The sequence below is a fragment of the Cyprinus carpio genome, chromosome B18, assembly GCF_018340385.1.
Source record: "Cyprinus carpio isolate SPL01 chromosome B18, ASM1834038v1, whole genome shotgun sequence".
Taxonomy (NCBI): Eukaryota; Metazoa; Chordata; class Actinopteri; order Cypriniformes; family Cyprinidae; genus Cyprinus; species Cyprinus carpio.
Window position 1 is genome coordinate 6,932,929 of NC_056614.1, and position 16,829 is coordinate 6,949,757.

A 16,829-nucleotide genomic window follows, 5' to 3' on the forward strand; every position below is an offset into this window, starting at 1 on the left:
TAAATTAAGGCTCTAAATCTGCCTTGTTCTATATTACTATGCGAACTTGGATCCCTCATCATTACGGGACAGGAGGGGTTTGAAGTGCATTAAGATAGGCTACATCTGTTCCACCCATTGTCAGAAATTAACTGGCATTGATTTTCAGGGGCATTTATGACCTTTATGAGGGCGTTTTCCCCTCAAAAAAATCACAAGCAATGCCAAATATTTAAAATGAATTTAATTAAAATTGACACTAAAGTGAATGAATACAAGTATTTCATAATATTTCTATTATTTACTTTTCAATTGTTATGTAAAAACATTGGAATTCACTGTAAGAGCATTTTGCCCCCGTGTTATAATTATCTGTGGTATTTTAGCCCAAAGTCCGAGTTAATTTCTGACTCTTGACATCTCCCCGTTACAACTGAGGAATCAAATGCTTGAATTAGTTTCCCACATTGAGTTGTTTAAATCCCGTTTTTCGTTATTAATTTTTGTAATTAATTATTTTTCATTTATATTATGATATAGTAGGCTATCAAGAAGAAACATTTTACAAACGTTATTTTGTATTATTTTTTTCTCCTTTCAATCGAATAAAAAACATTGTATCAACAGGATGTGACAGTAAGACAATGCTTTTCTCTCAATAATGCCAAATACAATTAGTTACTTTTTATCCAAGCGCTCCCATCCGTGTTGAGTTAGCAGTCTAAATGCAGAAACAAAGTTGCGGTACAACAAAATGCTACATTAACTCCAACATCTGTGTGACAACAAAGTAGGCTATAAAAAGGAAAACAGAAAACCTACCTGAATGTTCTCCAAAAGAGCATGTAGACTACGATACCCTCTCCGCGTTATATCCCATTTTTTTACGCTATTAAATCCATTGAAGACCAGACAGCATGTGTGCAGCTCGATCCATAATGCCAGAAGATTCCCATGTGTTTGTTTTATCCGAACCTCGCAAAACAATTGCGTGGGGTTCGTCCAGCTCGTCCCCGGGATAAAGCTTTGTGATCTTCAAAAGCTCACCGATCAAATAGCACCAAGACCCTCCCTCTCCTCTAGTACCAACCCCCCGTCATTCACCAAACCAGACCAATACAACCCAAACCAAATAAAACCAACTAAGTAATTACCTCAAGAGATGTACTCTTCAGAATGAAGAACTTTAAGCGCGTGCGTCAGTCCGCTTATAAACAATCCGAATCGGTGTGAACGGGTAACAGGGTGAATAAAAATAACTCCAGTTCTATTTTTTGCGCTGCACCTAGAGTACTTCTGATGTTTTGTAAATCTTTTTTCTTGTCGCTTCTGTTCCATTTACCCATTTTTACCGGCTCAAACGCTGCATTTTCTCTATTAAATCAACTCACCTCATCTGAATCCGTGATTCTCTTTACGCGATTTGGATCGCAACAACTCTGAGTCAAGCTTGATGTGTCTCTCTCCGTTCTGAGCGGGGGAAAACAAACTAATGCACGGCAAATGGTGTAACTCGATCCATCCCGAGTCCATCCATCAGCAGAGCCAACCACAGCCTAGCCTAGAAACTGATCCCTCCCCATTCCCTCTCTTTATCCCTCTCCCTCTCTTTCTCTCTACTCCCTCTATCCACTCCAGCGCTAGTAGATGTGGTTTTTGGCTGCTTTCCCTTGCTCGGCTGTTTTTTTCTTTCTCCTGCCAGAGTATGAGACCTTTATTGTCTGTATATGTGTATCTATTTATGTATATAAAGATATGTATATAATATTCATTAATAAAGTTGCAGTGTAAACACTTTTTAACACACCAGTAAAGTGTCTTAAATCTCTTGTGTGTATATATGCGAGAGGCCCTCACATCTTGGTGACCCTGAGGGCCCCCTCTCTTCCCAATCCCTTCCCCCAGCAGTAAGCTGCTTGTTAAATCTTTTCCACAGAACTGTTTTGGGAAGGGAGGACAACGAACCACACTTCTTGGAACTGCTTTTTGGAAGGAAATCTTGACTTTCAGCTTTAGGGTGAAAAGGGAAAGGAGCGAACAGGATTTATTTTGACACAGTGCTCCCATGCATTTTCACCATCAACCTTTCAGAACCGTTTTCAATAATGAAGGCCTGCACAGAAAATGTTCTGTTAATCTGTACATTAAACGCAGCTGTGATCAAAGTTTTCAAAGTTTATTGTTTGCATTTGCATGTCTGCACAAATAAAATTCACGTTTGCAGTATATGTGGTTAGGTATATTTCGAAATGTTTGTTGATAAATTAAATATTAACGTAAGCTGCTGTATGAATTCGTTACAGATTCACTTTAGGCTGTATTGTGTACGAGTGTGAACATTAACACATATAAGCTGATAGTAAAACAAAGAACAGGGCAGAGTGTTAGAGGATTTGGCAGCTGTGCAGAGTCACTGCAGTCGACAGTATTTAGTATTGTCGTTCTTATAAGTGCACAAATGTTGCTGTGAAATGCACACAAGCATCTAAATGTCAATATTATCTCTGCTCTCAGCAGTCGCTAAATCCATCTTCGCTGCAGTCGGAGTAGATATAATGATTAGAACATTAAATGCAAATATAACCGTGGAGAAGCAACTCAGAATGCCATCACATCCTTCGGGTAACTGGACAGACACGCATTGTACATACAGGTAATAGTTTTAGAATTTGTTCCACTGACCTAGTTGAGTCTGCTGTTAATAAACTCATCAGCACAGGTGAAGACGTGACAGGGAAATAGAGCAGGTAGAGGAAATTGAAAAGTGAAAGTTTTATGTCCTAAGTCCTCCCAAAGGATCTTTTGTTATTAAGAGGTTGTTCTTTCATACGCTCATGAGACATAATCGGGATCTCAGTTATGATTCATTAAAGTTTCAACTTTATCTCAAATGTTTCTACCAAAATTTCTTAAGAGAAATATTCATAATCAATTGTGGACATACATTAGTAAAGAGCTACAGCCTCAATTGAATGTTCACATTTGACTTGTCATAACAGACTGTTATCTAATCTGAGCATAGTTTGAGTGATTATTGAGATCTCTTCAGAAACTGAAACACTAGAAAAAGACATAGGCTAAGGTCAAGAGAGAGAGAGAGAGAAACATTTAATTACATTATTTAAAAAAGGGGATTTTTCTTCCAAATGGGCATAGCCTTCAATACTGCATAATCATGCTAATCAAATGATTAATCTATATTTTTTTTTTGTTCATTAAGCTGTTAAAGCTAGATTAAATACCTGCAGAGGCTTAATAAAGTCTTCTTTGGGGGTCCAGAGGTTGGGGCAGTGATAACACCTGACCCTTCCCCCATACATCTTCACAATTACATACATGCATAAGCACACACTCACACACTTGTGACACACACCTCTCCATTATCACCTGTTTGTTAGCATATGAATGTTCAGCAGGAAGGCAGAACGACTTCGAAACTACTTGCTACTGGTCTGCCGTTGTCTACTGTATGTGTGAGATTGACGGCAGAGGGGCAGAGGTGGGCACTCCCAGCCTCTTGACAGCTTTGCGGGGGTTGTAAGGTGAAGGGTTAGTCAGCAGACCTCTGCAGCCCATCCACTCAAACTGCTCAGCCTGATTTAGTACCGTCCAGCCCCCACAGATGGCACAGGGAGACACACACAGAGAGACAAGGCTGTGGAAGTGCAACACTTGTGTGACAAATGGAGCCCAGACCAGCATCATGCCACAGACACGCTCTTAATCGGGCAGTGTGTGTGTGCATGTGCGTGTGTTAGGGTCTGGAGCCACTGAGTCCGACTGCTTGAGACCCAGACAGCATAACTCGCTCTGTCATAATGTCATGCTGAATTTCTGTGCAGTACTGTTTAGTATAATTCATTTGGACAGTTTCATATTTTAAAGGGAAATGTCCATCAGTACAAAAATTAAATACTCCAGATAAATTTGATTTTGAATAAATATTGGTATGGTTCTTTGGCAGATAGGGCAGTTTTGTTTTTTTATGTCTAATCATGAAAGCCACAGTGACCCATGGTGTAATTTACGCTCAATTCTATCACGGGAAATGATTTTTAGTCACAACCTGTTGGTGAAATCGCGTGCGTAGAGGGTGTGTTATTTGCGTTGAAGATTATGATTCAGCGATTTAATGTGCATCGTTCTGAGAGAGTGAAAGACTTAACCAGGCTCGGACAAGCCCGACCCCTCCTGCTACTGAGACCAACTGCTCTGGCATGTAAACCTTCAAAACACTTCACACAGCTGAACATAATAAAAGGTCCATAATTACACTCCTCCACAGACGACTAGTCTTCCTTTATTTCATTCTTTGGATAGTCACTTCCTAGAGAGTATTTAGAAAGCAGATGTGATAAAGTATAACTTCATAATTTATTAAAACAGTTTTTGTCTGTGCCGTATTTTTGTCTATTTCCTACATTACTGTAAAAAGACAGACAGATAGATATATAGATAGACACAGATAGAAAGAAAGAAAGACAGTTGAATGGGCAGACAGACAGACAGACAGACAGACAGACAGATAGATAGATAGATAGATAGATAGATAGATAGATAGATAGATAGATAGATGAACAGACGGACGGACGGACGGACGGACGGACAGATAGATAGATAGATAGATAGATAGATAGATAGATAGATAGATAGATAGATAGATAGATAGATAGATAGATAGATAGATAGATAGATAGAAAACAAAGTTGAATGGATGGACGGACTTATGGAAGGACGGATGGATGGACAGACAGACAGACAGACAGACAGATAGATAGATAGATAGATAGATAGATAGATAGATAGATAGATAGATAGATAGATAGATAGATAGATAGATAGATAGATAGATTGATTAATGGTTGGTGGGTAGGTAGGTTGGTAGGTAGGTAGGTAGGTATGTATATGTATTGGTGGTTCACTGTTGGCAGCAGTTTTAATCTTACAACATGAATACTGTCCAATAAAAATAAAGATGAGTGTTTTTGTTCTGATTACACATTGATGTAAAGTGTCATGGTTCTGGGTCAATGAGCTGTAACTCCGGTCAACCACCCTCTGAAAGTGCCCTGTCCCTGAAGACACAGTCCTGCACACATCCTCCGAACAGTCAGACCCGCTTAAACATTAAAAAGTCCTGTTTGTTTCTTTAGTTTCTACTCTATCTACTTACACAGTTCTCCTCTGAACTTGTGTTTACATCCCAACAGGAAGCTGCAGACAGGATGTGTATACGGTTTAAGACTATGGCACAAGAACTGGCGATTTTTGTTGACACTTACATTAATTATGAATGTACTGAGCTATCAACATGGCTCAGATAGACATAATCATATTCATAGTCGCTGCCGTAGGTAATTTCCAGAGGGATATGTCAGTGTCCGTGCGAACCAACAGATTGAAGACAGAAAATGACATTCAAGCACATTATTTATTGACTCATTGCCATGAAATTTATATGCGAAATAATTTTCATTTTTTAGAGATTCTAGGATCTCATTTTCCCGGAAAATGTCATATATTCTCTCTCATTCTGTCTGTCTTTTGGACTCAGGTGACATCTTCCCGCTCACCTTAGCTGCTCTTATCTGGTCCTGATAATAGCTGTCTGTGCTGGGGATATTCTGCTCAGCGCTCATAACCTGTTGTTTGCTGAGGGACGTGTGTCTGTTGTTTCTTCAGATCAGAGACCGAAACTAATTAGACATTAAGCTATTAATCCATATCAGTGCACTGTTCCTGACTGACATTCTTAATGTCACTCTTATTCACATCAGTATCAGATCTTCTTCTCTTGTCAAGTCATAAAGGATTTTTTTTTTTTTTTTTAGAGATTATGTTTAAGCTCTACATCATAAGAATGTCTGAATGTGTCTGACTTTATAATGTTTGAAATTCTGGGACTTGATCTGTGTTTCCTAAACATCCAGTTTGTTGTGAAATATATTATGAGATTATTCATCTCTGCATAGACTCACTGAGATGTAAAGAGATAGTTCACCCAAAAATTTAAATTCTGTCATCATTTTCTAACCCTCCTTTCATACCAAATCTGTATGAATATCTTTCTTCTGTGGAACACAAAAATGAAAATTATATTATAATTTACTCACTTTCATGTAATTCCCAACCTTTATGAATCATTTACGCTTTGTGAAACAGAACACAATATATATATATATATATATTGTAATTCCCAACCTTTTTTATTTATTTATACATATTTAAATATAATATATATATATATATAGATTTTGGTGTGTTTTGTTGTGGAGTTTTTCCACAGCTGGAACTTTATCCAGGATCTAGGGACTTTGTGCTGGTACTCGGTGTGTTTCCACCGCAGGAACCACGATCTAAATAAAGTTCTGGGTAAAAAAATTGTCCCTCAGAAAGTCCCTGCTGGCAAAGTAGTACTTTTTCAAAGGTCCGGAACTTTCGGGGACGGGTTAATTTATAAAGACAGTGCCTTTTTAAAAATGTGTTTCACTGATTTCGGAGACGATAAGCTCCATGCGATGAGCGGGAGCTCAGGTCTCATGTATCCGCCAAGAGCAGTCTCAACTGGGCTAGTCCTTCTGGCATTTGCCGCTGGCTCTGATGTCTCTTTAGTGGTTAAACAAAATATCATCGTTTTGGGAAAATCTAACAGGTAATCTTAGGTCTTTATTCAATTTATCTATATGTTAAAATGAAAATAAAAGAGGCAATTGATATAATATTATATTGACACCAAATATAATTGGTAAATTTCTGCAGCTATCTATTATTATGTTTAAATGAAAATGAAAGGAGGCAGTGGTGTTTTATATAATATCCCGTCTTATTGTAAATATACAGTGAGGAAAATTGCAGTAGCCAAGGCGAGCTGACTGATGTTATCAAGTACGCTGCTGTTTGCAGAATTACCGGAGTTGTGTCGTCCCATCCACGGGAGATCACACTCCCGAGTCGAACTCGCACAGGCCGAACCACCGAGGATGCAAGTCGAAATTTGTGTAGTTTGTATTGAGAAATGCGCACAGACCTACATCACCAGACTATTTGCCTTATCTTCACGGTACTTTAGACCATGGTGGAAACGCAAAAAGCAACAGGTCTGGGGGTAAAAAAAAGTTCCTGGTACAATTGTTCTGGGTAATTTTGGTGGAAACACGGCATAAGAGGCATTGCTCAAAATATCTTCTAGTTCCATAGAAGAAAGAAAGTCATCCAGGTTTGGAATGAAATGAGGGTGAGTAAACAATGACAGATTTTTCATTTTCAGGTCAACTATCTCTTTAAATGGAGTTGACTTCACACATTGGCTAAAATAACAGCCAGGCCAGTTCAAAATTCATTGCAAAAACAGCTCAGAAAATTAAAGTGATATTCAGACTTCTTATGAGTGAGACTGATGTGTACCTTTAAGTCACTGTATACCCCATCTATATGTTGTATCATCATAGAGATGCACCTGTACATCTGTTTTATGTGTCAGAGGAAGTAGTGAGCAGATGATGGGGGAATGTTTTGTGTATTTTGTATATTATGACATCAAGGGTGTGTCTGTGTTACTTTACTGTAGGTAAGTGGGCATATTTTATTTGCCCTGCTTGTAGCAAGCAGTAACCAGCCTCGATTACCTTTAGTCTCATTAACACACACGCAAACACACACACGTGCTGTTCTGCTCTGTATACCAGATCCACTCTAATCTGCAACAAGCCTCAACAAGCTTCCTCAGTACCGTTGATGCAGCTAAAGTCTGCTGTTAGGGTGTGAAAGTGTGTGACAGTGTTTATGCCTATGCTTCTTGTGCATATGTTGTGCAAGAGTGTGTGAGTGTATCATGGTTGAAATAGACCTAAATGTAAGCTGGGCTGTATTTGACCCTCAGTTATACAGTGTGTCATGTGAGACCCACAAAAGCAGAATGAATGAAAAACTAATTGGTTAGAAAGTTTAAAGGAATAGTAGGAATACTACTACTTCTACTATACAATAAATATATTAACCACTTAATATATTATTATTAAGGGAAAACAAAATCCAATAAGTGTTTGCTCCCATTAAAACTGTGGTTTATCACACCTGAGTTCAATTTGTCTAGCCACACCCAGGCCTGATTACTGCCACACCTGTTCGCAATCAAGAAATCTCTTAAATAGGACCTGCCTGACAAAGTGAAGTAGACCAAAAGATCTTCAAAAGCTATGTTGAGATCCAAAGAAATTCTGAAACAAATGAGAAAGAAAGTAATTGAGATCTATCAGTCTGGAAAAAGTTATAAAGCGATTTCTAAAGCTTTGGGACTCCAGCGAACCATAGTGAGAGCCATTATTCACAAATTGCAAAAACATGGAACAGTGGCGAACCTTCCCAGGAGTGTCCGGCCGACCAAAATTACCCCAAGAGCACAGCGACGGTTCATCCAAGAGGTCACAAAAGACCCCACAACAACATCCAAAGAATTGCAGGACTCACTTGCCTCAGTTAAGGTCAGTGTTCATGACTCCAGCATAAGAAAGAGACTGGGCAAAAAAGGTATGCAAGGCAGAATTCCAAGATGAAAACCGATGCTGAGCAAAAAGAACATAAAGGCTCATCTCATTTATGCCAGGAAACATCTGGATGATCCCCAAGACTTTAGGGAAAATACTCTGTGGACTGACGAGACAAGTTTGGAAGGTGTGTGTCCCATTACGTCTGGTATAAAAGTAACACTGCATTTCAGAAAAAGAACATCATACCTACAGTAAAATATGGTTGTGGTAGTGTGATGGTCTGGGGCTGTTTTGCTGCTACAGGACCTGGAAGACTTGCTGTGATAAATGGAACCATGAATACTGCTGTTTACCAAAATATCCTGAACGAGAATGTCCATCTGTTTGTGACCTCAAGCTGAAGCGAACTTTGGTTCTGCAGCACAATAATCCAAAACACACCAGCAAGTCCACCTCTGAATGGCTGAAGTAAAACAAAATGAGTCAAAGTCCTGACCTGAATCCTATTGAGATGCTGTGGCATGACCTTAAAAAGGTGGTTCATGCTCTCAAACCCTCCAGTGTGGCTGAATTACAACAATTCTGCATAGATGAGTGACCCAAAATTCCTCCGCAGCGCTGTAACAGACTCATTGCAAGTTATCGCAAACACTTGATTGCAGTTGCTGCTAAGGGTGGCCCAACCAGTTACTAGGTTTAGTGGGCAAACACTTTTTCACACAGGGCCATGTAGTTTTGGATTTGTTTTCCCTTAATAATTAAAACTTTCATTTAAAAACTGCATGTTGTGTTTACTTGTGTTATCTTTTACTAATATTTAAATTTGTCTGATGATCTGAAACATTAAAGTGTGACAAACATGCAAAAAAAAAGAAAGAGAAAAATAAATCAGGAAGGGGACCAACACTTTTTCACAACACTGTATATATTCTCATTTTTAAAGACTATGTATTTTCTTGCCCCTTGAAGCACTTTTTGTATTTTTTAATAAAAATAAATTTTAATTTTTAAAAATATTTCCTTAAGTGTGCTTAAAATGTACTTTCTTACAGATACGTCATTAATATTTGTAAAATAAGTAAATTAGCCAGTTTAGTTAAGTTTCTGAGGGATTTCAGAAATGAGTACACTAATTCAGTGAATGTATAATATTCTAATACTTAGAATGTCTAATATACTACACTTACCCTTTATGGCACATAGTTGTCAAGTTCATAGCTAATTGCCATATCTGTCCTGTTTAACTCCTGGATGATGACCTTTTTAAATGCCCTGAACTCTAATGGGGACTGTTGCTCATCTCTACAGAATCCCCCTTAGGTGCTCAAGAGTGTTAAGACTGGGTGAAATACTATATCCACTCAAGGATTTTTACCTTGGGATGTATATAGTCATTGTAATGCAGGAAATGAGGAGAGGGTATCATCTTGTTTTTGAGTTACTTCACACAGTGGTAGCATTGATAAAGCACAGCTCCCTCACACCTTCGGCACTCATACAACACTATGAGAGCTTTACTACCACTGAACTTCACTGTGGGAATCAAGAACTTCACATTGTACTGCTCTTCTAACAACACCATAACATTTTGGATGCTGTTAGATCTGAAATGATTGACTTGGTGTCATGAGACCAGAGTATGGATTCCCAGAGGTCTATATTTTGTAAATATGTGCCTTGGAAAAGGTTAAATGAGTTTATTGTGCTCTCCATATCACCGTATGCTGTGTATGCTCTTCTGTGTCATCACAGAAGAGCATACACAGCATACGGTGATACGGAGAGACACAGAGGAGACTGTTGACAAAGGAATTATTGAATAAAGTCGTTATTTTTGTTTTCTTCGCTTACAAAAAGTGTACTGCTTCATGTAACCCAGATTGCACGTCTGATGGCAGATGAAGTTTTATGATGAGGACTTGCATACCTTTTATGGACCTTGACACTGTTATTTTTTTTGCAGTCTATGGGACAGTCTGAAGCCTCCAGGTTTTCATCCAAAATATCATAAATTGTGTTCTGAAGATGAACGGAGTTTTTACGGGTTTGGAACGACACAGGGGTAAGTGATTAATGACAAAATTTTCATTTTGGGGTGGAGTATCCCTTTAAAGTGAAAGCTTGATTATTTCAGGGCCGTGCCACAAGTGCATTATATATTTAATTTCTGTGTTACTTTTGCTGTATTTTTTCCCTTAAATGATGATTTGGTTTTCCTCTTGTACCATTGTCCTCTTTTGTGCAATGAAATAAGTATCCTGACAGTTTTCTCCCAAATGGTTCCCGTGTTGTCAGAATGATTCATTGGGCTATATAACACTTTTAATTGTCAAGAAATCACTTCTCTTTAAATGTTTTAGTTCAACATGCTTACCTGATGAACAAAAATTGCCTTACGCTTACACCAGAATTTTATTTAGCTTTATTTAATAACTTTCAGGAGGGTTCACTAATTTTTGCAACACTACATTTTAGTAATTTGATAAGAAAATCTTACTTTCCTGAATAATTTTGATATGTTTCTTTGGTAATTGATTAAGCAGACCTGCTGGAACATTCTATCTCTAAAGAACCCTAACATGTCTTCTGAGTAAAGAGTAATTGCTGAATTTGTTAAGTTACAGAAGGGGAGTACTCATTAGTGCTGTCCACTGCATATATCTTAAAATGACCTTAATTTACATTATATTACTTCATTTTAGCCTGTTTTTCACATACAGTACAGCTATTGCATAACTTTGGAAGACTTGGAATATAGTATATGAGTCATATGGACTATGTAAATACTTTTATGGTGCTTTTGTAGAGCTTGACAGCCCTTGCTCACATACTACTTTTGTTGTCTGAAAAAGATACATTTGTATTCCACAGAAGAAACACATTTGGAACAACATGAAGGTCAGTAAATCATGACAGAATTTTCATTCAACTGCTCCTTTAAGAATTGGAGATGGCGGCAGGGGTCCTCCTGATAGACTCATCAGAAGGTTTGTACGTCCCCTGCAGGGCAGGAACAGTAACATATGTCACACATTTGCTGTGTGTATGTGTGAGATTAGACCTTCGTTTTAGTAGCCTGTTTGGTAACGATGAGCTATAAACCCTGATTGGAGAGAATTGCCTTTAAATGACTGAATAAATCTGTGTTAAATAGAGGTTTGCGGACAGCTCGGACTTCACATAATATGTAACAGGATTTTAAAAACAAGTTCTCTGCAAGGTCATAAATCACCTTGTGCATGATGCACAATATGTGATAAAGAGAGAGGCTGGTTTTTCAAGGTTAATTTGCAGGTTAACACCTCTCTGTTTGCTCTGGTGTGATACTGTGGGCAAATCTGTTGTATTGAGGTGAAGAAATTATTAACATAATGAAGGAAGCAAAGGAATAACATGGAAACAGAATAGAATCATTAAAGGAACGTTCTCAGAGGTGAAAGAGCTCATAATAGTGCCTCTCTGTCGCCTCATTGGCTGCGTCGTGCATGTTAAAGGCGGCGCTGCTCGGAGACGTGCTCTTTTGTCTTGACTTTGCTTTTGTAAACGAGGTAATGTTGAAGTGGGGATTTGTGAGGGGATTTGGGGCGGACTGGGCGGTGGGACGCCTGTGAGGGTAGAGCTGAAGGGAAGTGATGAATATTAAACTGCTGAATGAATGAAAGAATGAGACAGAAAGATGTTCCAGGGGTCATTTACCTCTCGTAGCATTGTCAGTGTGTCATTTGTCTCTTTTACTCACATTTCCTTTGGAACAGAGACAAAACGAGGAGAAAGTCAACAACTTCAGTTCACACCATTGTGTTACTGGCATTTTCTGAGGAATGTATCACAGTGTAGAACAAAGATTAAAACTTAAAAATAAGAGTTTATTTAGGTTTGTGGCCCTCTCTGTGCTATATGAACATCAGTAAAACTTCAAATAGTGTGGCATAAAGAGAGGTGTGCTGTTACATTTTCATTTGATTATATAGCCTAAGCTGGCTAGTTTTAGAGCCTGGTCATAGCTGGTTTGCAGGCAGGTTTTAGAGAGGTTTTGACCACTTCTTTAGATGATCAGTCTGATCTTAGCAGGTTAGACTGGCAGGCCAGCTGACCAACCAGCTAAAACCAGCTAATACCATTTATGCCAGACCAGCTAAAATCAGCTACTTCCAGCTTAAACCATCTAAGACCAGCCAACCACCTTGGCTGTTTTATTTAGTTATTTATTTATTTATTTTTTTTGCATATGGTGGAGGACAACAATAAATAAATAAATAAAATGCTCTATTTCTAAGGACGGCTTGATCCTTAGAAACTGGAATATCATATAATATTTGAAACATATTTAAATGATTTAAACAATAACACTAAATGTTAAATAAAAAGAAAAAGTTCTTTAGTAAAGTTTATTAATTTTTTTATTTATTTACAAACCATGCAATTACAGCAGTTATACAATAAGTATAGATAAAATATTTAACAAATTTTGCAGAATTACCCATGCATTTACTTGAACGAATGAGGCATTTATATGTACACTTGGACTGTAACATTAAATAAATAAAGGTTAAAACATTACAAATTTAAAAGGTGTTTTAAAAAACACATTGGTAAATGGTAAAGTTTTGGAATTAAACATTTTGTACTTGGTAAAACAATTTTAATAATTATTACCTAACTGTTATGTATGAATCATTTTTAAAGGTAAACAGTGAATACTGTTCTTGGTTGTTGCTCAATGTGGGTCATTGTGCAGCATGTTGCTCATTGTGCAGTATGTCTTTCCATATCTTAGTCTAGTGAATTCTTTGCTTGGGAGCTTTCATTTCTGCACCTGTAAAGATAATGCACAAGTATCTATTACTAAAGGTCTAACTGAATGCACCAAACTGAATGAAATTATATATATATAGTATTAAAGCACGTTGCTTGAAATACTGTTTACTTATTATTTACCCATTTAATTGTAGCACATTAAGTGGCTGTGTCCAGTATTGAAATTTAAAGTGTGTATCATCCTAATTAAAGAGATAGTTTACACAAAAATAAAAAAAATAATTTACTTCCTTTATGTCGTCTACACGTGACAAACCTGTTGGTTTTGATTACCAGCAATCTTTAAAGTATCTTCGTTTGAGTTCTGCAGAAAAACAAAAGTCAGGGGTTTGAAAAAAAAGGGGGGGAATTGATGTAATATTGTAAATGATGACAGAATTGAGGAACTTCTGCCATTTCTTCTGCGATGGCACTTCTTACTACAAAACATTTTACAGTTACGAGTTTTGGTGGTGGTGAGCACCTGTACATATAAGTCTTCTTACATAGCAACTGTAAAAGCAGGACACAACTACTGCAAGAGATCTCAGACATATTGGTGCATACAAATTTGATTATTTGATTATTTGAAAAGAACGTTCTTCTACGGAATTATAATATTAATAGTACAAACAAATCCTCTTCACTCTAACATCCTTGAAGTAATTACATTCAGTTACATTCATAAAAATAAGAATGTGGAAACTAAAACTACAAACCTTTCTCCTTGTATGCACTGGACAGTCATCCTCCTCCTCTTCTTCATCTTTTTGTTTGTGGATCGGAGTGTTGTTCGTCAAAGTTTAGTGCCGAGTAAAAATTCTAGACTCACATAACTGTACTTAGATCAAAAACATCTCGTTGATTTATCAGCTTTAGGTGGAGCATAACAAAAGTTTTCTGGCAAATCAGCAGTCTCATGCAAATTTAACATTTTGCAAGTTTCATTATGAAAATGTAAAAATGCATCTATGCTTACGAGAAATATTTAATCAAAAGAATCCCATAAATCCACATATCTTGGTAAATATTCCATTGTGATATCACAGCCCAGAGCACTAAAAAATAAAAATAAAAAATAAAAAAAATAAAAAAATAAAAAAACATTAGAACCCACTATCAATAAGCTCTGATTTCTGACAGAGACGCACAATAAACAGAAACTGCAATTCGGCTGATCATGCTGATCATTTCAGTAATTCCCTTTAAACACTTAATATAGCATTAGAATTTTCAGTTTATCTAAAATATCAGGATATCACTAGCAAGCACGCACAAGGGAGTGATTGCTTCTAACGAATAACAGAAAGAAAAAAAAATATTCGCTAGAAGCAGTCACTGCTTGTGCGTGCTTGCTTGTGAGAGTCCGATATTTTAGATAAACATCTAAAATTCCAAAGGCTCTGTTGTCTAGCAAGCAGTGACTGCTTCTAACAAATACATGACTGACTGAATCAAGTGGCCCAGACAGTGTCAGACTCTTGGAGAGAGATTATTATGCCTGTCTTCTCAGTGTGTGTGTTATACAGCTGTAAGCTGATGGGGACATGTTCATTGCTCTGACCTCATTAGCCTCTGCGTGATTAACTTTAACATTTCAGCGCTGAACACATGCACACTCTCTGCAGCTGACATGTGTGATCCATATTTTGTAAGCCGTTTGTAAATCAGGCTTATTATTCCAAGCTATTTTTGGGTTGCACGCTGAATGTTTTCCAACTGCTGCTTTTATCTGGGTTTTGGAGTGGAATTCCAGAGAAAGAGGCCACTTTAACACTTGCATGTATCTGTTTTATCATGTTATAAGATTGCGAAAATTGTTACGGTTACAGTGAGAATGACAGTTAGCAATGTTAGCGTTAGCCATTGTGTTGCAGTTTACACTTTTTTGCCAAAGATATATTTGAGAGATTAGCTCAGATTCTGTAACGCTATCATTATGTTTGTGTGTATACATCTGTGGGTGTGAGAGAGACAAGTTTACACCTGAGATGATTATAACACACCTGTAGGGAAGTGGGCGGAGAAATATTATGGGTGTTTTCACATTAGAGCTTTTGTGTGGATCCAAGTCCATTTGACATCAAACTTCAGTGCTTTCGGTAAATGTGAAAGCTATTTTTTGATCAAAGGAACTATACATGAGTGTGCTTGAAAATGGATATCTAGGGTGCGGTTCATGTGGATTTGTGTACTCCTACTGCGGTTTATGGCATCCTACAATAATCAACATGGGAAGTTAACTCTTCATCCAACTTAGTGTAGGTGTACTAATGAACATACTCATTTGATGAGGGGCAAACAAAGGTGGTTGACATATAGGCACTAGAAATCTTCATATAGAAAATTTCAAGTATATTCTGGCTAATTGGTGGCCATTAATTTAAAAAATAATTATACGACCTACTTACATCCCACTGAGGTTTAGGGGTGCACATTCATGCTTAGTTTGTTTCTGAAAATCATACACACCTGTAGGGAAGTGGTATCATTTGTCATGATAACTTAACATAAAAATGACTATGAAAGGGTGTGTTATATTAGGCTAAGTTTTTATATTCATAACAAAAGCATTACTTGGCTTTTTAGATACCTTTTTTTTTTTTTTAGTTTTGTATAAGATGATGCATGTTATTTTGCTATGTCCCATTCACTGCTTCAATTTAAATGATAGTAGAATATTGTCAAATCATAAAATAAAAAAATTGTTAAATAGGAGATTACTCGATTTGAGTGTATTGTTCATCTGGTAATAAAAACTACATTTCTATTTAATAAAAAAGAAGAGTTTGTCCATGTCCCTTGAATGGTTGTCCACCCTCTTGTATCAGGGGATCCACCCCTTTAAGAAAAGTCCATCCACTTTAGTGACATCAGGACAACAGATTTTTTTGTCTCTTAAGTGGCGGGAATTTCAACGGCTGAGGTGAGTAAATTGGTGATTATGACAAATTTTCTTCATCTGAGTTTGCTTACTTGCTTTGCCAAAGCTTAACATGTCCACCCTGTCAGCATACAATATGCCAGAAGTGGTTAGAATACAGTATTTTCAAAATATGTAAGTTTAAATATACCAAATTCTCTTCAACAACCAGCCTAAATATTTAGCAAGTCACAGTTTGTTGTAAGCTAATATGCTAACTGAAGCTCAAAATGTCCACCCTGTCGTCCACTTAGACTTGATAGATTCATAAATAATTTATTATTATTATATTATTATTATGCAGTGTGTTCAATAGCTAGGTGTGGGGGCAATAACATGCAAACAAAAAACTGCATCCAAATATCACAGTTGTCTCCAAATAAGGAAAAAAAATAAATAAATACATGTGTGAACTGTATGTTTCTTTAAAAAAACACATGGCTTACATAATTTTTTTTTTTTTTTTAATGTGTTTATAATTTGAAAGCAAACAAATAACGCTGTTTAGGAAAGGGACATCATACCTTTCAGAAAATATAATTTGCATCTTAATTTTGCAATGAAAACGTATTTAACAGTAATATAAATGTCCATGACAGGGTGGAAATATCTTAAGGTTTATGCTTTGAATAATGGCCCATAAT

At 37.1% G+C, this 16,829-nt stretch overlaps 1 protein-coding gene across 7 annotated transcripts in view; it reads right to left on the bottom strand.

The window, feature by feature from the left end:
* Positions 1–16,829, bottom strand: part of LOC109098441 (semaphorin-6D-like) — a 108,565-nt gene that overhangs the window by 17,510 nt on the left and 74,226 nt on the right. For 5 of the 7 annotated variants that reach the window (XM_019112030.2, XM_019112028.2, XM_019112029.2 and 2 more), the window contains exon 1: positions 1,371–1,526. The exons of 1 other annotated variant lie outside the window; for it this stretch is intronic. The gene's annotated coding sequence lies outside the window, so the exon portion shown is untranslated. Of the gene's footprint in view, positions 1–801; positions 1,335–1,370; positions 1,527–16,829 lie in introns of those variants that run through there. One more of the 7 variants, XM_019112023.2, reaches the window with a different exon arrangement.